At 45.3% G+C, this 22,125-nt stretch overlaps 1 protein-coding gene across 7 annotated transcripts in view; it reads right to left on the bottom strand.

Moving 5' to 3' along the window:
• Positions 1-21,504, bottom strand: part of BCL2L14 (BCL2 like 14) — a 49,556-nt gene extending 28,052 nt beyond the window's left edge. For 2 of the 7 annotated variants that reach the window (XM_019039059.4, XM_063694592.1), the window contains exons 1-2: positions 21,387-21,504; positions 19,519-19,570 (exon numbers count right to left, since the gene is read on the bottom strand). The gene's annotated coding sequence lies outside the window, so the exon portion shown is untranslated. Of the gene's footprint in view, positions 1-207; positions 407-3,133; positions 3,202-4,692; positions 4,742-16,318; positions 16,737-19,518; positions 19,571-21,386 lie in introns of those variants that run through there. The other 5 variants (XM_063694593.1, XM_063694596.1, XM_063694597.1 and 2 more) reach the window with 5 other exon arrangements.
• Positions 21,505-22,125: the final 621 nt, after the last annotated feature.

Here is a 22,125-nt window from a genome sequence, read left to right as displayed (position 1 = left end):
AATAACCTTTCTTCCTCTTTCCTGGAAACCCTGCTAAACTAGATTCTCAATGTCATTTTGTGTCCTGAGACTTACATGATAAGAACTTTGCAATAAACCCAGTAAAGAGCTCCCTGAATTAGACTGCCTCATTTGGCAAACAGCTAAAGACCAGGCTGTGTCCTCCTGCAAAGGGTGAGAATGAAGACTGGTGCCTCCTGGTGTTACCTGGTCTGGAAGCTGTCTGTGATTTCTTCTGCTTCAGGTCAGGTGGCAGTAAGGATATTTCTATACCTGAGTCTCTCTCCACGAAACTTAAGAGGAAACTTTCAACAGGTCTTCTTGGCTTGTCGTTTGGAAAGACTCAGGTAGTTTAGAGCCCCAGGCTGTAAACTCTCTTCAGGTTTAGGACTCAGGCTGAAAAGAGGCTTAAAGAAGGAGAACCACTTCCTTATTAAGCCCTGCCCCTGGCTTTTTAATTGAAGGAGGGGCTGATCTTTGCCCGTGTAATTTGACTCTAAAAGGAATTCTATATCCATTACCTAGCACTCTTCCTGCCCTTTGGGATAACTAGGTGGGTGTTCTGATACTTCTTTACTATCCTTATCAGTTGTTAGTTAAACAAATGTTCACTGACTGCCTAACATGGTACAGGTACTGTACACATATTTAATCTTTTTTTTTTTTTTGAGGCAGAGTTTCACTCTGTTGCCCAGGCTGGAGTGCAGTGGTGCGATCTTGGCGCACTGCAACCTCCGCCTCCTGGGTTCAAGCGATTCTCATATCTCAGCCTCCTGAGTTTCTGGGATTACAGGCTTGCACCAGCACGCCCGGCTAATTTTTGTATTTTTAGTAGAGACAGGGGTTTCACCATGTTGGTCTCGAACTCCTGGCCTCAGGTGGTCTGCCCTCCTCGGCCTCCCAAAGTGCTGGGATTACAGGCGTAAGCCACTGCGCCCGGCCCACATATTTAATCTTAACAACATTGAGAGGCAGGCGTTACGATTCCCATTGCACAGATGAGGAAACTGAGGCTCAGAGAGGTGAAGTATCTTGCTAGGGATCCCTATCAGTTGAGCTGAGATCCAAATCGTGCTCTTTCTGGCTTTACACTATATCATGTCTCCTATGTGACTCAAAGATTGTGTTCAAGTGGAACCACTGGAAAAGCGTTCAAAAAGGAATCTAAGCACAGCCATAGTAAAAACCACAAAAACCCACTGAAAGGCCAAATGTCATAATTTTAGAGATGGAATTCCCTATTATATGAAATAGGAAACAGTTACATCTGATTTTATGCTCTTTCCAGAGTCTTAAGTGAAATAGATATATATGGCCATGCTTGAGATCATAAACCCTGGACCGCTGGTCGAACTGTGACGATGAAGGAAGTATGAATAGTGAAAGGGGAATTAATGCTATTTTCGTAAAAGTGGGGAAGAATGGGTCATTTAAATATTAGGCAAACAGATCCACAAGAGACAAACAGACGGTAGTTATGGGAAAGTTAGATATTTAGTAACTCGAGGTGAATTTTCACCGGCAAACTAATATTTTTTGCACCAGTGAGGTCAGTGTAGAGGGTATTAAAGAAATACTAAGAATGATTTTTCTCTTTTTATAAAAACTTGCCATCTTTTTTTTTTTCTTTTTTTTTTTTTTGAGACAGAGTCTTGCTCTGTCGTCCAGGCTGGAGTGCAGTGGCGCCATCTTGGCTCACTGCAAGCTCCACCTCCCGGGTTCACGCCATTCTCCTGCCTCAGCCTCCTGAGTAGCTGGGACTACAGGCGCCCGCCACCAAGCCTGGATAATTTTTTTTTTTTTTTTTTTTTGTATTTTTAGTAGAGACGGGGTTTCACCATGTTAGCCAGGATGGCCTCGATCTCCTGACCTCCCGATCTGCCTGCCTCAGCCTCTCAAAGTGCTGGGATTACAGGCGTGAGCCACCGCGTCTGGCCAAAAACTTGCTATCTTTTTTGGGGGGAGATGATGAGATATATTCACTGGAAACAATTCAAGAATAAACAGGGTCTGGCTCAGTGTCTCAAGCCTGTAAGCCCAGCATTTTGGGATGCTGAGGTGAGAGGATCACTTTGAAGCCAGGAGGGTCACTTGAAGACCAGCCTGGGCAACATAGTGATGAGACAAGAGTTCTTCAGGACTGGTTTGCAAGGTACAGGTCACAAAGACCCCACTGATAAAATGACATGTAGTAAAGCAGCAGCCCAAATCTATCAAAACCAAGATGCGATGAAAGCAACCTCTGGTCATCCTCACAGCTCATTATATGCCAATGATAATGCACTGGTGTGCTAAAAGACACTCACTCCTACCAGCCCCATGTCAGTTTACAAATGTTATGGCAAGGTCTGGAAGTTACCCTATATTGTCTGAAATGGGAAAACCCTCAGTTCTGGGAACTCCCCACCTTTTTCCCAGAAAACTCACGATTAATTCACTTTTTGTTTAGCATATAATCAAGAAATACCCGTATACTCAATCAAACAGCCCATGCCACTGCTCTGCCTATGGAGTAGCCCCCCTTTTATTCCTCAACTTGCTTAATAACCTTGCTTTCATTTTGCTTTGTTGGCTCACTCTTGAATTCCTTCTTGTGGGAAGCCAAGAACCCGTGTGGCCTCCCAGACTGAACCCCAATTTTGGGATTCACGCTGTGATAGTAAGACCCCATCTCTTAATTTTTTTTTTTTTTTAATTAGCCAGGCATGACTCACACATGTAGTGCTAGCTACTCAGGGGGCTGAGGTGGGAGGATCACTGGAGACCAGGTATTCAACACCAGCCAGACAACATAGCATGGTGGCACATGCCTGTAGTCCTAGCTACTTGGTAGTCTGAGGCAGAAAGATTGCTTGAGCCCAGGAGTTCAAGGGGGCAGTGAGCTAGGATCATGCTATTGTAGTTTAGCTTGGGCGACAGAGTAACACCCTGTCTCAAAACAAAAACAAAAACCCTGTCTCAAAACAAACAAACAGAAAAACAAACAATAAAACCACAAAAGCGTATAAGCAATAATAAAATCACATCACATAGTATGTCCATACTGGAGTTCTGAGTTACATAACTAAACAATGTTTGTTGCAGAAACCATTTAGAATCCTGAAGAGTCTTGGTCACGCACAGTGGCTCATACCTGCAATCCCAGCACTTTGGGAGGCTGAGGCAGGAGGACAGACTGTGTCCTGGAGTTTGAAACCAGCCTGGGCAACATGGTGATAACCCCATCACTACAAAAAAACAAAAAGTTAGCTGGGCGTGGTGGAGCACACCTGTAGTCTCAGCTACTCAGGAGACTGAGGTGGGAGGATTGCTTGAGCCTGGCAGGGGGCCGGGGGCTTGAGGCTACAATGAGCCATGATGGCACCAGTGCACTCAGCCTGGGTGACAGAGCCAGACCCTGTCTCAAAAAAAAAAAAAAAAATCCTGAAAGGTTTTGGTAAAGCAACTATTAACACAGGGAAGGGGCAAACCCCACACGGAAGCTGAGGAGAGCAACTGTCCACCTCTCATTCAACTATGTTATCTCCACGCCTAACAAGTTGGCCAGGGACAGGTCACAACACATGTTAGATATTAAACAGCAAAAACAAAAACCACTTTTCTCCCGATTGTAAACACAGACATGCTGTTGTAGAAAACTTGTAAAACAGGGTCATAATAAGGATTGCCATCATGCAGTCATTCAGTGGGAAATGCTGCTAAAAATTTGGTGGACGTCCCTTCTTTTCTTTGAGAAAAAGGAGACACAGGACAAACTCTCTGCCCTCCCCCTCTCTATAAGGAAAGTCAGGATGATTCTGTTTTTTTCTTCAGACAGAGTCTCACTCTGTTCCCCAGGCTGGAGTGCAGTGGCACAATCTCGGCTCACTGCAACCTCTGCCTCCCGGGTTCAAGCTATTCTCCCACCTCAGTCTCCAGAGTAGTTGCAATTACAGGCATGTGCCACCACGCCTGGCTCATTTTTGTATTTTTAATAAAGACGGGGTTTCACTATGTTGGCCAGACTGGTCTCCATCTCCTGAGCTCAAGATATTCGTCTGCCTCAGCCTCCCAAAAGTGCTGGGATTACAGGTGTGAGCCACCACGCCCAGCCATCATAACTTCTAATAAACTTATTTTGTAAATAAAATTTTTTAGTGGCTACATCATTTCAGTCAATGATAGCACTAAAAATATTCAGCCAGAGGAGAATCACTTGAACCCAGGAGGCAGAGGTTGCAGTGAGCTGAGATCACGCCACTGCACTCCAGCCTGGGTGACAGAGCGAGACTCAGTCTCCAAAAAATCAAAACAAAAATCAAATCAAATCAAATAATCAGCCAGGCAACTATTTTTAAATGTTTTGTTTGTTGCCGGGCGTGGTGGCTCACGCTTGTAATCCCAGCACTTTGGGAGGCTGAGGCGGGCAGATCATGAGGTCAGGAGACCGAGACCGTCCTGGCTAACACAGCGAAACCCCGTCTCTACAAAAACTACAAAAAATTAGCAGGGCGTGGTGGCGGGTGCCTGTAGTCCCAGCTACTTGGGAGGCTGAGGCAGGAGAATGGTGTGAACCCGGGAGGCGGAGCTTGCAGTGAGCCGAGACAGAGCCACAGCACTCCAGCCTGGGCGACACAGCGAGACTCCGTATCCAAAAAAAAAAAAAAAAAAAAAAAAAAAAAATTAATGTTTTGTTTGTCTTCAAGTGCTTACTGTTACAAATAATGCTGCAGGGTATAGCTTCTCATCTTTGCTCACATTTTCTATTGTTTCCTGAGAAATGATGCCTGCGAATGGAATTATTGGGTATGAATATTTTTGAAATTATATATGCTTTCAATTCACTTTAATCTATGATTCTGGAATTGATTTATGTCATCACTGGAAATGTATCTTAGATAAAAATGGCTAAGAGTTTGAATAATATAGATAAAAAGCTCATCCTCAGGAAAACGTTGGGGTTTTTGCCCATCACTATGAGTAACCAAATAAGACTTGAAAGGCCAGATGAGCAGATTTTAGAGTGGACATCAGATTACTTTGGGGCTATGACATTTATCCTTGTTTTGATTTCAATGATGAAACTCAATGAAATAGGATCAGAGATGGAATGAAGCAACAAAAGGCTGTGACTGGTTGAAATGAAAGATTTGGGAAAAGGAGCAGAGGAGAAGTGGCATTCATTATGAAGAACATATGTGAAGGGGTCAATATGCCACTCCCCAAAGTACACCACTTTAACCTTAAGATCATTTTGAGCTGAAGGCGATGAAGATGAAGCAGACACAAGAAAAACTCTCGGCCAGGTGTGGTGGCTCACGCCTGTAATTCCAACACTTTGGGAGGCCGAGGTGGGTGGATCATCTGAGGTCAGGAGTTCAAGACCAGCCTGGCCATCATGGCAAAACCCCGTCTCTACTAAAAATACAAAAATTACCTGGGCATGGTGGCGGGTGCCTGTAATCTCAGCTACTCAGGAGGATGAGGCAGGAGAATCACTTGAACGTGGGTGGCAGAGGTTGCAGTGAGCCGAGATTGCGCCACTGCACTCCAGCCTGGGCAACAGAGCGAGACTTCGCCTCAAAAAAAAAAATAGAAAAAAAGAGAAACTCGATGCTCCCCACGTCTCCCTACCAGGGAGGACAGGAAGATTCTCAATCACTGGAGACAACTCTGGACTCTTAAGCAGCCCAGAGATGGCACTGGAGAAACCTACATAGCCAACCTCACTAAGGCAATCTTTATCTTCCATTACTTTTCCCATCTACTTACCTTCCCACAGTTTGCCACCTCCAGAAGCCTAAAGCTCTTTCCCTTTGTCTTGTCACTTCTTTTTTTTTTGAGATGGAGTCTCACTCTGTCGCCCAGCCTGGATGGAGTGCAGTGGTGCCATCTCTGCTCACTGCAACCTCCACCTCCCGGGTTCAAGCGATTCTCCTGCCTCAGCCTCCAGAGTCGCTTAGATTACAGGTGCACGCCATCATGCCCAGCTAATTTTTGTATTTTTAGTAGAGACAGGGTTTCTCCATGCTGGCCAGGCTGGTCTCAAACTCCTGACTTCAAGTGATCCGCCTGCCTCGGCCTCCCAAAGTGCTGGGATTATATGCGTGAGCCACTGCGCCCCGCCTGTCTTGTCACTTCTTTACAAAATTATATTTTTTTAAAAGGTGCTCTATAAGCCCAATTTCTGACCACTCCTTTGAATTACTCATCATTGAGCAATCCTGTGTGTATGCATGTGTTAATAATAAACTTCTGTCTGTTTTTCTTTTGTTAATCTATCTTTCGTCAGTCTAATTTGCAGGGCCCCAGCCAAAAAACCTAAGAGGGTAGAGGAAAAATAAATTTTCTTCTCCCCTATACCTGTAGGAAGATCCTCTTATTTGTGGTTTGAGTGAAGACAAAATAATAGAAGGATTGAAGTGATAGTGCTGTGTTGCTATAACTGGCCTGGCCAGAGACGAGATGGAGAAAGACGTTCTTAGTACAGAGATCACACCCTGCACCAAGGCAGGAGGTAATTGTGATAGGAGATCTGACTACCATGACTTCCATGGAAGACTCCTGATAAACAAAGGTCATTTCACACTTGATGCTAATGTCAACTCTTAAGTCAAAGGAAGCCACCGTGATAAACATTGTTCTATCCTTGCATTTGGCTGACAAAGAGGCACTGGTTGGTCTCATAGAAGCAATGGGAACCTTGGAGAAAGAATGTTCATCTTCCTGTAAAATTGGAGATGGTTGAGAGAGAATTCTGAGCCTAGTTGGGCAAAATTTTTCGAGTAAATATAGGCATGCTGTTGTGGCCATGGCTCCAAAGAGGCCTAACAATAATAGTTCTTATTTTACTGAGTCCATGCCAATTATTAACTCAGCTGTGTAGTAGGCACGACAGTTATGCCCATTTTACATATGAAGAAACTGAGATACAAAAGAGTTAAGTAGGTGGGATATGGTAGCTCACACCTGGAATCTCAGTGCTTTTGGGAAGCAGATTGCATGAGGCCAGGTGTTTGAGACTAGCCTGGGTAACATAGTGAGGCCCCATCTCTACAAAAAAAGAAAAAAAAAATCAAAAAAATTAGCCAGGTATGGTACTGCATGCCTATAGTCCCATACTCTGGAGGCTGAGGTGGGAGGATCACTTGAGCCCAGGAGTTCAAGGCTGCAGTGATCAAACCACTGCACTCCAGCCTGGGTGACAGAACTGTCTCAAAAAACAAACAGGCCACACGTGGTGGCTCATGCCTGTAATCCCAGCACTTTGGGAGGCTGAGGCAGATGGATCACTTGAGGTCAGTTTCATGCGCGTCAGTGTGAAGAGACTACTAAACAGGCTTTGTGTGAGCAACATGGCTGTTTATTTCACCTGGGTGCAGGCGGGCTGAGTCTGAAAAGAGTCAGCGAGGGGAGATGGGGTTTTACAGGATTTGGGTAGGTAAAGGAAAAAGGGGGGTTGTTCTCTGGCGGGCAGGAGTGGGGGTCACAAGGTACTCAGTGGGGGAGCTTTTGAGCCAGGATGAGCCAGGAGAAGGGATTTCACAAGACAATGTCATCAGTTAAGGCAGGAACAGGCCATTTTCACTTCTTTTGTGGTGGAATGTCATCAGTTAAGGCAGGAACTGGCCATCTGGATGTGTACGTGCAGGTCACAGGGGATGTGATGGCTTAGCTTGGGCTCAGAGGCCTGACATTCCTGTCTTCTTATATTAATAAGAAAAATAAAACGAAATAGTGGCAAAGTGTTGGGACAGCGAAAATTTTTGGGGGTGGTATGGAGAGATAATGGGCGATGTTTCTCAGGGTGGCTTCGAGTGGGATTGGGGTGGCATGGGAACCTAGAGTGGGAGAGATTAAGCTGAAGGAAGATTTTGTGGTAAGGGGTGATATTGTGGGGCTGTTAGAAGAAACATTTGTCATTTAGAATTATTGGTGATGGCCTGGATACAGTTTTGTATGAACTGAAAAACTAAATGGAATAAGAGAAGGAGAAAAACAGGTATAAAAGGTCTAAGAATTGGGAGGACCTAGGACATCTGATTAGAGGGTGCCTAAGGAGGTTCAGCATAGCCTTGCCAGCAAAGATTATTTACTTCAAGATCAAGAATGGCAGTTTGGGGATAGCACGATGAGATATCAGCTGTGATGGCTTGGAGAAACAGTGTAAACCTGCAGTGTAAACAAGATCAGGGCATGTATGAGTAGTTGAGAACGGTGAATAGGAGTATGACTAGACAGAAGATAGTAGGGATGACAAGTGTTTTGGGGCACAGTCTAAGTTGGTCTGCTGTCTGGAATGAGACTGGGGCCTAATAAAAAGGAGCGTCTATATGGGAGCTCAAATGGGCTGTACATTGTAGCATTCTGAGGACAGGCCTGAATTCTGAGAAGCGAAAGTGGTAAAAGTATTGTTCAGTCCTTTTTAAGTTGGTGGCTGAGCTTGGTGAGGTGTGTTTTTAAAAGACCTTTAGTCTGTTCTACTTTTCCTGAAGACTGAGGACTGTAAGGGATATAAAGGTTTCACTGAATACTAAGAGCCTGAAAAACTGCTTGGCTGATTTGACTAATAAAGGCTCATCTGTTATCAGACTGTGTAGAGGTGGGAAGGCTAAACTGAGGAATTATGTCTGACTGAAGGGAAGAAATGACTGCGGTGGCCTTCTCAGACCCTGTAGGAAAGGCCTCTTCCTATCTAGTGAAAGTGTCTACCTAGACCAAGAGGTATTTTAGTTATCTGACTCAGGGCATGTTGAGTAAAGCTAATTTACCAGTCCTGGGTGGGGGTAAATCCTCGAGGTTGATGTGTAGGGATGGGAGGGGGCCTGAATAATCCCTGAGGAGTAGTAGAATAGCAGATGGAACACTGAGAAGTTGTTTCCTTGAGGATAGATTTCCACGATGGAAAGGAAATGAGAGGTTCTAAGAGGCGGGCTAGTGGCTTGTACTATAGCATAGCCTGCCTTTGCTGGTGAGTGGCGATTAGGCCTGGTGGAACCGCCATCAATAAATCAAGCGTGATCAGGGTGAGGTACAGGAAAGAAGGAAATATGGGGAAATGGGGTGAATGTCAGGTGGATCAGAGAGATACAGTCATGGGGGTCAGGTGTGGTATCAGGAATAATGTGGGAGGCCAGAATGAAGTCCGGGCCAGGAACAATGGTAATTGTGGGACTTAACAAAGAGTAAGTACAGCTGAAGGATCCGGGGAGCAGAAAGTATATGCATCAGGTATGAGGAAGAAAATAGATTTTGGAAGTTATGAGAAATGTAGAGGTAAGTTGAGCATAGTTTGTGATTTTGAGGGCCTCTGAAAGTATTAGGGCGGCAGCAGCCGCTGCACGGAGACATGACGGCTAGGCTAAAACAGTAAGGTCAAGTTGTTTGCATAGAAAGGCTACAGGGTGCGGTCCTGGCTCTTGTGTAAGAATTCTGACTGCACTAACCATGCCTAGGAAGGAAAGGAGTTGTTTTGTAAGGGATTGAGGTTTGGGAGATTAATCGGACATGATCAGCAGGGAGAGCACATGTGTTTTTATGAGAATTATGCTGAGATAGGTAACAGATGAGGAAGAAATTTGGGCTTGACTGAAGTAATGGGGGCTGTCTGTGAAGCCTTGCGGCAGTACAGCCCAGGTAATTTGCTGAGCCTAATGGGTGTCAGGGTCAGTCCAGGTGACAGCGAAGAGAGGCTGGGATTAAGGGTGCAAAGGAATAGTAAAGAAAGCATGTTTGAGATCCAGAACAGAATAATGGGTTGTGGAGGGATGTATTGAGGATAGGAGAGTATATGGGTTTGGCACCACGGGGTGGATAGGCAATACAATTTGGTTGATAAGGCATAGATCCTGAACTAACTTGTAAGGCTTGTCTTGTTCTAGGACAGGTAAGATGGGGGAATTGTAAGGAGAGTTTATAGGCTTTAAAAGGCCATGCTGTAGCAGGCAAGTGACAACAGGCTTTAATCCTTTTAAAGCGTGCTGTGGGATGGGATCTTGGCATTGAGCGGAGTAAGGGTGATTAGGTTTTAATGAGATGGTAAGCGGTGCGGGATCAGTCACTAAGGAGGGAGTAGAGGTGTCTTATACTTGTGGGTTAAGGTGGGGAGATACAAGGGGAGGATGTGAAGGAGGCTTTGAACTGAGGGAAAAGGTGGCAATTAGGTGTGGCTGTAGCCCAGGAATAGTCAGGGAAGCAGATAATTTAGTTAAAGTGTCTCGGCCTAATAAGGGAACTGGGCAGGTGGGGATAACTAAAAGGAGTGCTTAAAAGAGTATTGTCTAAGTTGGCACCAGAGTTGGGAAGTTTTAAGAGGTTTAGAAGCCTGGCCATCAATATGAACAACAGTTATGGAGGCAAGGGAAACAGGCCCTTGAAAAGAAGGTAATGTGGAGTGGGTAGCCTCCATATTGATTAAGAAGGGGACGGACTTACTTTCCACTGTGAGAGTTACCTAAGGCTCGGCATCTGTGATGGTCTGCGGGGCTTCCGAAGCTATTGGGCAGCGTCAGTCTTCAGCCGCTAAGCCGAGAAGGAGTCAGTCAGAGAGCCTTCGGCCAGAGTTCCAGGGGCTCTGGGAGTGGCTGCCAGGTGAGTTGAACAGTCCGCTTTCCAGTGGGGTCCCGCACAGATGGGACATGGCTTAGGAGGAATCCTGGGCTGCAGGCATTCCTTGGCCTGGTGGTCAGATTTCTGGTACTTGTAGCAAGCTCCTGGGGGAGGAGGTTCTGGGGGAATGCCTGGACTCTGAGGTTCAGGCCTTTGGAAGTTCTTGTGTGCTGGAGATGTGGCTGGGGTTTGTCTCACAGTGGAGGCAAGGAATTGCAACTTTTTTCTATTATTGTACACCTTGAAGGCGAGGTTAATTAAATCCTGTTGTGGGGTTTGAGGGCTGGAATTTAATTTTTGGAGTTTTATTTAATGTCGGGAGCAGATTGGGTAATAAAATCTATTTTGAGAATAAGACAGCCTTTTGACCTTTTAGGGTCTAGGGCTGTAAAGTGTCTCAGGGTTGCTGCCAAACGAGTCATGAACTGGGCTGGATTTTTATATTTGATGAAAAAGAGCCTAAACGCTATCTGATTTGGGATAAAGAAAAAGGAGCATTAACTTTAATTTAGCTCCAGCCACCTTTTTAAGAGTAAATTGCTGGGCAGGTGGGGGAGGGCTAGTCACGGAATGAAACTGTAAGCCGGACCAGGTGTGAGGAGGGGAGGTGATAAAAGGATTATAGGGTGGAGGAGCAGAGGCTGAGGAAGAATTGGGACCTAGCTTGGCTTGGCGAGGAGCAGCCTGGGGAGGAGGGGAGAGGTCAGATGGGTCTGTAGAAAAGGAAGATTAGAAAGACTCAGCGATGCTTGGGGTTGGGACTGAGGGGACAGGCGGGAGGGAAAGAAGGAAGATTTGGGATGAGTTGCATTGGGAACAGAGACTAGAAAGGGACCGATGTGTAAAAGAATGCCTGGACGTCAGGCATCTCAGACCGTTTGCCTATTTTACGACAAGAATTATTTAGATCTTGTAGGATGGAAAAATTGAAAGTGCTGTTTTCTGGCTATTTGGAACTACTGTGGAGTTTGTACTGGGGTCAAGCGGCATTGCAGAAGAAAATAAGACACTTAGATTTTAGGTCAGGTGAGAGTTGAAGAGGTTTTAAGTTCTTAAGAACACAGGCTAAGGAAGAAGAAGGAGGAATGGAAGGTGGAAGCTTGCCTATAGTGAAGGAGGCAAGCCCAGAGAAAAGAGTAGAGACACGGAGAAGGGGTGGGGGGTTCTTGCCCTCCAGAAAAGCAGAGAAGGGGTCAGGCGCAGAGATAGGAGGTTGGGGCATGGAAATAAGGGATGGGATGCAGACATATAAGAGGTTGGGGCATGGAAATAAGGGATCGGGGAGCAGAGATATGAGGTTGGGGTGCAGAAATAAGGGATTGGGGCACAGATATATGAGGTCAGGGTGCAGAAATAAGGGATGGGGTGCAGAGATATGAGGTTGGGGTACTTGCCTCTCCTCCAGAAAAGCGGGACTTGCCGCTAAGGGTGAAGGATAAGGGGTTGGGGGTTTCTTGCACCCCAGAAAGGTGGAGAAGGGGTAGAGACACGGAGAGAAGGGGTTCGGGTACTTGCCCCTCCTCCAGAAAAGCGGGACTTGCCGCTAAGGGTGAAGGACCAAGGCAGGCGTCCCTGCATGGTCTGACACCTCTGAAACGTGGGGGAATAATCAGAGAGGTGTCCTTGCAGTGATTAAACACTAAGGGAAGGCTGCATTCCCTGTCCATGACTGGCGCCGGAGTTTTGGGTCCACGGATAAAACGTGTCTCCTTTGTCTCTACCAGAAAATGAAAGGAACTGAAATTAAAAGAAGGGAGAGATTGAAGTGTGGCGCCAAGATTGAAAGGAGAAAGAGGCTGAGGGATAGGGAGGTTGGAGAAGAGAGTAAAAGGAGGCCGCTTACTGGATTTGAAATTGGTGAGATGTTTCTTGGGCTGCTTGGTCTGAGAACCTGAGGTCGTAGGTGGATCTTTCTCACGGAGCAAAGAGTGGGAGGACAGGGGATTGATCTCCCAAGGGAGGTCCCCCATCTAAGTCATGGCACCAAATTTCATGCGTGTCGGTGTGAAGAGACCACCAAACAGGTTTTGTGTGAGCAGCATGGCTGTTTATTTCACCTGGGTGCAGGCGGGCTGAGTCCGAAAAGAGAGTCAATGAAGGGAGATGGGGTGGGGCTGTTTTATAGGATTTGGGTAGGTAAAGGAAAAAGGGGGGTTCTCTGGTGGGCAGGAGTAGGGGTCACAAGGTACTCAGTGGGGGAGCTTTTGAGCCAGGATGAGCCAGGAGAAGGAATTTCACAAGACAATGTCATCAGTTAAGGCAGGAACAGGCCATTTTCACTTCTTTTGTGGTAGAATGTTACAGAACAGCCTGGCCAACCCCGTCTGAAACCCCATCTCTACTAAATATACAAAATTAGCCAAGTGTGGTGGCACATGGCTGTAATCCCAGCTACTCGGGAGGTTGAGGCAGGAGAATCGCTTGAACCCGGGAAGTGGAGGTTGCAGTGAGCCGACATCATGCCACTGCACTCTAGCCTGGGCAACAGAGACTCTGTCTCAAAAAAAAGAAAAAAAAAAAAAGAGTCTGGGCACAATGACTCACGCCTGTAATCCCAGCACTTTGGGAGGCCGAGGCGGGCAGATCACCTGAGGTCAAGAGTTGGAGAACAGCCTGGCCAACGTGGTGAAACCTCGTCGCTACTAAAAACACAAAAAAATTTAGCTGGGTGTGGTGGCACACGCCTGTAGTCCCAGCTACTCGGGGAGGCTGAGGCAGAATAATTGCTTGAACACAGGAGGGGGAGGTTGCAGTGAGCCAAGATGGAGCCACTGTACTCCTCCAGCCTGAGCAACAGAGACTCCATCTCAAAAAAAAAAAAAAAAAGACACACAAAAGACTTAAGTAAAATTGCCTGGGGTCACACGAGCACATGAGGCAAAGATGGAATTTGAGGGAGCCCAGGCCCTGTCTTTAAGGCCCATGATGCTAACCACTAAACCTGACCATCTTCTTCACATGGTTCAGATGCAGCCCAGTTTGTTGATGTTCTTCACCTCTTTTTTTTTTTTTTTTAATGGAGTTTTGCTCTTATTGCCCAGGCTGGAGTGCAGTGGTGCGATCTCAGCTCACTGCAACCTCCGCCTCCCAGGTTCAAGCAATTCTTCTGCCTCAGCCTCCCTAGTAGCTGGGATTACAGGCATGTGCCACCACGTGCAGCTAATTTTGTATTTTTTAGTAGAGAAGGGGTTTCTCCATGTTGGTCAGGCTGGTCTCGAACTCCTGACCTCGTGATCCACCCGCCTCGGCCTCCCAAAGTGCTGGGATTACAGGCGTCAGCCACCGCGCCCGGCTCTCTTCACCTCTTTTCTGGACTTGCTATTACTGCTTTTTGACTTTGGTGTAGGGAAAAATGGAAAGATTTGCAATGGGCAAAGAGATTACTGGATATCCTTTCAATGGATTGTTAGAGCCTTTGGGGATTATCTGATTTTATAGAGATATGCTTATTTATTTGCTTTTGATTATGCTATTTTACAACTCCTTAGAAACAAGTTAACATATAGAAAACTGATCGTAATGCAAATAATTCCTTGCATATTAAAATGCAAATAGTCTCCCGTGGAATGCCTTTGTTTATTATCCTGTAGATATTAACTAGTTTTTCCAGTTTTGCCTGTTTGTAAATTTATTTCGGTATTTTTTATCTGACTATAAATGTGTGGTAGTTGGAGTTTTCTCCTTTGAGCTGGTTTTAATATTTTGCTGGCTCCAGTTAAATGAATTAAATAAAATATTTGCCACATGTTCTTTTATATCATGTGAGAGTCATGATTTTCCCCTTAAAAAATAATCTTTAACGTTGGTTAAATCACTTGAGTTATCTGGACCTCAGGTCCCCTTCAGTCTCTTTGATTGCGTGCTTAATTGATTGAAATGCATCTAGCTAGAGATCTCTAGGTTGTGTTATTGATAGTGTTTTGTTTTTGTTTTGAGATGGAGTTTCGCTCTTGTTGTCCAGGCTGGAGTGCAGTGGCGCAATCTCGGCTCACTGCAACCTCCGAGGCCTTCCAGGTTTAAGCGATTTTCCTGCCTCAGCCTCCTGAGTAGCTGGGATTACAGGCGCCTACCACCACGCCCAGCTAACTTTTGTATTTTAGTAGAGATGAGGTTCCACCATGTTGGTCAGGCTGGTCTCGAACTCCTGACTTCAGTTGATCTGCCCACCTCAGCCTCCCAAAGTGCTGGGATTACGAGTGAGCGTGAGCCACCGTGCCCAGCCTATTGACTGTGTTTTAATCAATGGCTCAGTTATTTACAAATAACACAGGTAACAATAGAGCACAGTATTTAGGGCTCAGGCTCCTCAGGCACAGTCTTGGAGTCAAATTCTGATTCTGCTTCTTACTATAGATGAGGGGTTTAGGGAGTGATCTGGAGAAAGAAGCAAAAAGGATACTTGATTGCCAGGCTAAAAAGGAAGCTCTTGGATAAGCTCTCACTTTAAATGTATACAAATAGTGCCCACAGGAGATGTTAAGGAAAAATTTACTCTTGACACGTGTTAAAAGGGTAAGGCAGATTTTATCCGGGACTATCGCAATTGGTGTAAGGACCACTGCAATAGGGTCTTGTAGTCAGGGAGAGAAACTGGGCTCAACTCTGAATGCAGCAGAGGCAAGTGGGGATTTGTAACCAAGGAGTAAGGTGGGGTCAGTGGGTGGAAAATTACTAAGGGGAAACACTGGGAGTCGGGATTCTGGCTAAGTTGACCTAGTGTGATTTTTGCTGAAGACCAGGCAGGGTGATCAGACATCACCTGGGGGATGATGAGGAATTTGATCAGATTTTGAGGGTGATCAGACATTGGGGATGGGGGCATGCCCAAGGATGGGGCCTGATTGGGCTCAGAGGAACCTGACTAAAGTTTGGTCAAGGGCACAGTCTTTGTCAGTGGCTATGAAAACACTAATATGAAAGGGTGTGATAAGCCTGAAACAAGAGCACTGGACTGAACGGAGCTTCTTGAAAATGTTAATGACAGAAGAAGGGGTTTTTCTGGTTTATTCTCAACAACAGAAGGCAGAGACAAGGCAGAACCACTCTGAGTCCATTTGACTTCTGTATTCTCTACCAAGGAAAACAGTCTCAGTTGGAAATGACTGAGAAGTGGATGCATTCTGCCTATGAGGAGAGTGCACAGGTGTGTTTTGCAGCTGTAAGTGAATCTCAGGCCCAGAGTAGGGAGACCTAGGGCCATCACTGAGTGGTATCCGAGGACTGCAGGTGACTTGCACTGTTTCAGCAAGTTGGCGGGTCTCAAAAACCCTGCACTGATGTTAATTCCTGCAAAATCTGAAACTGGGGTATTAAATGGATGATTTATGAACCGTTAGAATGGTGAGTTTCTTGTGTTCCTGGAGAGTAGATCAGCACAAACGAATCCCATCTCCCACGGATCAGGGGTGTCTTTGATGAAGTGCACGTTCACTCTAGCAAGGCTTCTGACAATGATCTCATGAGATGCATGTGAATGAGTTGGAGAATTGCTGGCTAGATGAAATTGTAATTAGAAAACTTTTCAGATGGTTTCCCACGTATGTGTACTTGAATTGTGCATTGATGGAATGAGGGCCTTGACCTTTCTGGATTGTTTACTTTTCCATCTCCTCTCTTTCCTAGATGTGTGAGTGGGAGCAAATTGTTCAACCTCTCCAGCCCTCAATATTTTGTGAAAAATGCCTCATTCTCTAACTGTTTATGACTCTATGAGTAATTGGTTCATACACACCTGGAGGGATGTCATTTTCCTCTGAATTCTCTCCCTGATTCTGTTTCATCATTTTTCTTTATTCTTTTTTTTTTTTTTGAGATGGAGTCTCGCTCTGTCGCCCAGGCTGGAGTCCAGTGGTGTGATCTCAGGTCACTGCAACCTTTGCCTCCTGAGTTCAAGCGATTCTCCTGCCTCAGCCTCCCGAGTAGCTGGGACTACAGGCACATGCCACCACGCCTGGCTCATTTTGTACTTTTAGTAGAGATGGGGTTTCACCCTGTTGGCCAAGCTGGTCTCGATCTCCTGACCTCATGATCTGCCCGCCTTGACCTCCCAAAGTGCTGGGATTACAGGTGTGAGCCAACACGCCTGGCCTGTTTCATCATTTTCCATGATTGACTTAGATAATAACAAGTGTGTAGAAGATGTGAGGACGCTGCAGAGAACATAGATAAAAGTTCAGGCCCTGGAGTCAGATAATCCTAGGTATGAATCTTGGGTCAGTCCCTTCCTAATTGGATTTTTTTTTTTTTTTTTTTTTTTTTTGAGATGGAGTCTTGCTCTGTTGCGCAGGTTGGAGTGCAGTGGCATGATCTCGGCTCACTGCAACCTCCACCTCCTGGGTTCAAGCAATTCTCCTGCCTCAGCCTCCCAAGTAACTGGGATTACAGGCACCTGCCACCATGCCTGGCTAATTTTTTGTATTTTTAGTAGATATGGGGTTTCTCCATGTTGGCCTGGCTGGTCTCGAACTCCTGACTTCAGGTGATCCACCTGCCTTGGCCTTCCAAAGAGCTGGGATTACAGGCATGAGCTACTGCGCCCAGCCCCTAATTGGATTTTGAGCAAGCTTCTTAACTTCACTAGACTTGGTTTCCTATCCTATTAAGTGAGAATAATAATAATATTTAACTTTGTGTAAAGACTAAATGATTATATAAGGTATTACATTAAACAAACAAATACGTAGCAGGGTGTCTGGCACAAAGTCAGGGCTCCCATAACTGTCAACTGTTTTTGTTTATGTTATTACTAAACTGGGAGAGGTAACATTAGGTAACATATCATGTTTCAAAATTATAGTAGGGTGAAACTATGAGCTAAAACCTAGAATTTTATAGGGTTCAACGTAAAATCCAACATTTAGGTTGAACTGATCAGCCACACGTGAACAGAATGGGAGAGACCTGGCTTAAGAGTGGCTCATGTCAAAGGCATTTAGGGGTTTTTAGGTGATTGTCAGCTCCACTGCAATCATCAGTATGCGGTGGCTTCCAAGGAAGCCGGTGTCATCTGAGGCTGAGTTAATGAGAATGCAAAAGAAGTTATATTGCCGGCTGGGTGTGGTGGCTCACGCCTGTAATCCCAGCACTTTGGGAGGCCAAGGCGGGTACCTGAGGTTGGAAGTTCGAGACCAGCCTAACCAACATGGAGAAACCCCATCTCTACTAAAAATACAAAATTAGCCGGGTGTGGTAGCACATGCCTGTAACCCCAGCTACTCGGGAGGCTGAGGCAGGAGAATTGCTTGAACCCGGGAGGTGGAGGTTGCAGTGAGCTGAGATTGCGCCATTGCACTCCAGCCTGGGCAACAACAGTGAAACTTCGTCTCAAAAAAAAAAAAAAAAGAAGAAGAAGAAGTTATAGTGCCCTTGTAACCTTGTCCTGGTATAGATTGTGTCCCCTGAGCTGAGTTCAGCCCTGCCCTTGTGTTTTTCGAGGAAGAAAAGCAGGGAGTGAGACTACTTGCCTTCAAATCCCAGCTCTGCTATTAGATTAGCCCTATGGACTTGGGCAAGTTATTTAATCTTTCTGTGCCTCAGCTTTCTAATTTGTAAAATGAGAATAATAAAAATTGTATCTATCTCACAGGGCTGTTATGAGGATTCAGTAGGATGTAAATGTAAATATGTAAGGTGTTTCCAAAGGTGTTTGGCTCACCCACATGCTAGAGAAATGGTGGTGGTGGTGCTGGTGGTACCATCATCATTGTCATTCTAAGGACACTGTCCATGTCCCCGAGGGACCTGATCAGAATGGTGATGGGTGCTGCATCAGTGAAACAAGAATACTGAATTCATGAACCCTCTTGCTCTTCTACTACCCCTGCCCCAAACACACACCTCACTCCCGTGATATGGGCAGGCTTCTCACTTTTAGGCTTTGGCCTAAGTTGGAATGCTCGCACGTATACTCCTTTTGGTCTCTATCACTAAACTTTAGAAATTATCTCGTTCAGGGCTCTTATTTTAGGTATGCTCAAGGTCAGACAGAAGCTAAGAAACCAAGGTCCTGATCCAGCAATCCCACTTCTGGGTATTTATCCAAAGGCATTGAAATCAGTATGCTGAAGAGACACCTGAACTCCCATGTTCATTGCAACACGATTTACAATAGCCAAGATATGGAATCAATCTAGGTGTCCATCAACAGATGAATGAATAAAGAAAATGTGGTATATATGCGCAATAGAATACTATTCAGCCTTAAACAGGGGTGAAATCCTGTGATTTGGGACAACATGGATGAATCTGGAGGACACTACGCTAAGTGAAATAAGCCAGGCACAGAAAGACAAATATTGCATGATCTCACTCATAGGTAGAATCTGAGAAAGTTGATCTCATAGAAGTAGAGAGTACAATGGTGGTTACCAGGGACTGGGGGTGGAGCGGTGGTTGGGAAAAGCAGAGAGGTTGGTCAAAGGCTACACAGTTTCAGTTAGACGAGAGGAATAAGCTTTACTGATCAATTGCACAGCATGGTAACTATAATAAGTAATAATGCATTTTATATTTCAAAATTCCTAAAAGTAGATCTTAAATGTTTTTACTGCAAAAAAATGGTAAGTTTGTGAGGTGATGGATTTACTAATTAGCCTGATTTAATCATTCCACATTGTAAATCTATATCAAAACATCAAATTGTACTCCATAAACATGTATTATTACTACTTGTTAATGAAAAATAAAAATAAAATGAAAAAGGAAGAAGAAAAAAACCTCAAAAAAGAAAAAGAAAACAAGGTCCTCAGCCCTGTCCTATTTTCTTTCCACTCACCACCCACCTCCTTCTCACATCTGATTGTTGAAGTCTTTCCAACTCCAACTCAATTCCACTTCTTCTTAGAACCTTTCCAGATCCTCCAAGGTAAGCTGGGCTACTCTTTCCCAATGCCTATACGATTGTAAATTGTGTGTAGCTATTACAGTACTTACAGTCTTTGTTTTAGTGTCCATCATCTATGCCTCTTGTCTTCACCCTGTTTGCCTAAAGAGCAAGGAGATAATATTCACTTTAGGGTCCCACTTGGCACAAGCATGGTGCTTTGCATATATTAGACCATCATGAAATGCTCATTGAATTGGGTATTAAGATTGTATAATGTGGACTATTTATCTTAGAAGAGAGAAGATTTAGGAGGAATGGAATTGACTCTCATGGAAAGATTCGATTCAGCTACCTAGTGCTAAAGAGCAGAATGGGGACCAGGGGCTGAAAGTTACCAGGGGGTAAATTTGATCTGGTTGTGTGGGGCGGATTCTTCCCAGTGACAATCATTTAATGAGGAGATGGGTGCCTCATGAGAGGCGAGTTAAGGTATTCAAGCAGAGGCACGATGGCCACTGTCAGGAGTGGAGTAGAGGGGAACCCTCGGGATTCCCTGTTTATTAGCTGAGTTTCAACATCACTAGAAACCTCGGTGATGTTTTAGGTTCACATGTAGCTGCAGACTACAGCAGACGCATGGGGTACCTGATGTGCGAACAGGGTTGAGACAGGCCTAGCACTGCCCCGTAGACCTGAGTCTGGCTTAGGTTCATTCTTGACTCTTGCTAGTCTAGTCTGCAAGAAGCTGTACTCACAAAAAGCCAGCTCCTTTTCCCACCGTCTCTATTTATTAACCCCTCCCTCACTCTTATACACCCTGCTCATTGCTGTCTGGTGCCCCTACAAGGTCAATTTCACGCTGAACTTTACTACAGTGAAAAGTCCTGAGTTTCATCTAAAAGCATTTGAGGTGTCTTAAGTTAAATTCTAAAACCTTTCAGTTTAGCTTCAGTTTATGGTGCTATTCAATCCTTATCGAGCACTTCCCCCCAAAGTCCTAAATCTCTCTCTTATGCAAGTTTCCACGGGCTGCATGAGGCCCAGGATGGCTTTGAATGTGGCCCAAATTTGTAAACTTTCTTAAAACATTATGAGATTTATGCACGGCCATTCTTTTTTCTTTTCTTTTCTTTTTTTTTTTTGAGCTCATCAGCTATTAGTGTTAGTGTGTTTTATGTGTGGCCCAAGACAATTCTTCTTCCAGTGTGGCCCAGGGAAGCCAAAAGATTGGACACCCCTGTAAATAGGCTGTTAGACTCGAAGGTATAGTTTCTATAGTTCTTCTGCCTATTCTATTTCCTTCTCAAATTACGGGTCTCACTGTTCCTTTTCAATTTGGGTTCCAGGTCTACTCCTATAAGCTTCTGGCTAAAACCTTTCTGTTTTTGCAGACTCCTCACTAATGAGTGTCCCCTTTGGCATTTTGCTCTTAGGATCTGGTTTTCCATATTTTTGAGGCTCTTTGTTTTTTCTTTTCTTTTCTTTTCTTTTTTTTTTGAGATGGTGTCTCCCTCTGTCGCCCAGGTTGGAGTGCAGTGGCGCAATCTCGGCTCACTGCAAGCTCCGCCTCTCGGGTTCACGCCATTCTCCTGCCTCAGCCTCCCCAGTAGCTGGGACTACATGCGCCCGCCACCATGCCCAGCTAATTGAGGCTCTTTCAAGACTCTTGTCCAGCCTTTGCATGCCAGGGCATTAGTCGTGGCCTCCTATTGAACCCCACCTCCTCCCAAGTCCATCTAGGTCTGTTTACAACACAGTTTTGCTCCCTACCCTTGGCCCTGAGTGTTTCTGCCACCTGGCCTCATTCCTAAGGTTCTTGCTCAGGGAGGTCAGTAGACTATCTGCCATATATCAGCCTGATAAACGGATTGTCTCCCAAGCATCTTCCTTCACACATTAAATTTTAGGAAATATCAAACGTAAGAGTGGACTCTATTTCAAAAGCACATTTATAAGAAACTTATGTAGCACTCACATTTTCCCCTTACAATAACGTTCTTCTAGGTGGTTAGTTCTGCCAGGCGAGTCCAGGGGAGCCCATTTAGCCTCTAGGATGAAGCGAAAGCACTGGGACCTTAGAATCTTTGGGAGTAATAATAGTGGGATAGAATAAGACTGCAGTGTAGAATGGTGTTTCTATGGGAAACTATTTCCAGAGTTCCGCCTTGGATTGCTGGGATTCCTTTTTTTTTTAGATGGAGTCTCGCTCTGTCGCCCAGGCTGGAGTGCATTGGCGCGATCTCGGCTCACTACAACCTCTGCCTCCCGGGTTCAAGCGATTCTCCTGCTTCGGCCTCCTGAGTAGCTGGGGCTATAGGCGCTCGCCACCAGGTCCGGCTAATTTTTGTATTTTTAGTAGAGATGGGTTTTCACCATGTTGCCAGGTTGGTCTCAAACTCCTGACCTCGTGATGCACCCGCCTCGGCCTCCCAAAGTGTTGGGATTACAGGCGTGAGCCATCGCGCCTGGTGCTGCGATTCCTTTAACTGTCTGCAGTGAGACTGGGCAGCCCCTACCCCCATATTAGAAGAAAAGAAAAAACGCATCCTGCAATTTATTGAGGAATCACCGCATACCGGGCAGTGTAAACTCGTTATCAGTCATGTCGCTTCATCCTCACATCAACGCTGTGAGGTGGGCACTGCTGATACCCATATTTTACTAACGAAGATATGGAGGCAAAGAGACTGCCCTCAGTGGCTTTGGACAGGGAT

This window comes from Gorilla gorilla, chromosome 10 (genome assembly GCF_029281585.2).
Source record: "Gorilla gorilla gorilla isolate KB3781 chromosome 10, NHGRI_mGorGor1-v2.1_pri, whole genome shotgun sequence".
In the NCBI taxonomy this organism is placed as follows: Eukaryota; Metazoa; Chordata; class Mammalia; order Primates; family Hominidae; genus Gorilla; species Gorilla gorilla.
This window is presented reverse-complemented; position numbering and strand designations above follow the sequence as displayed.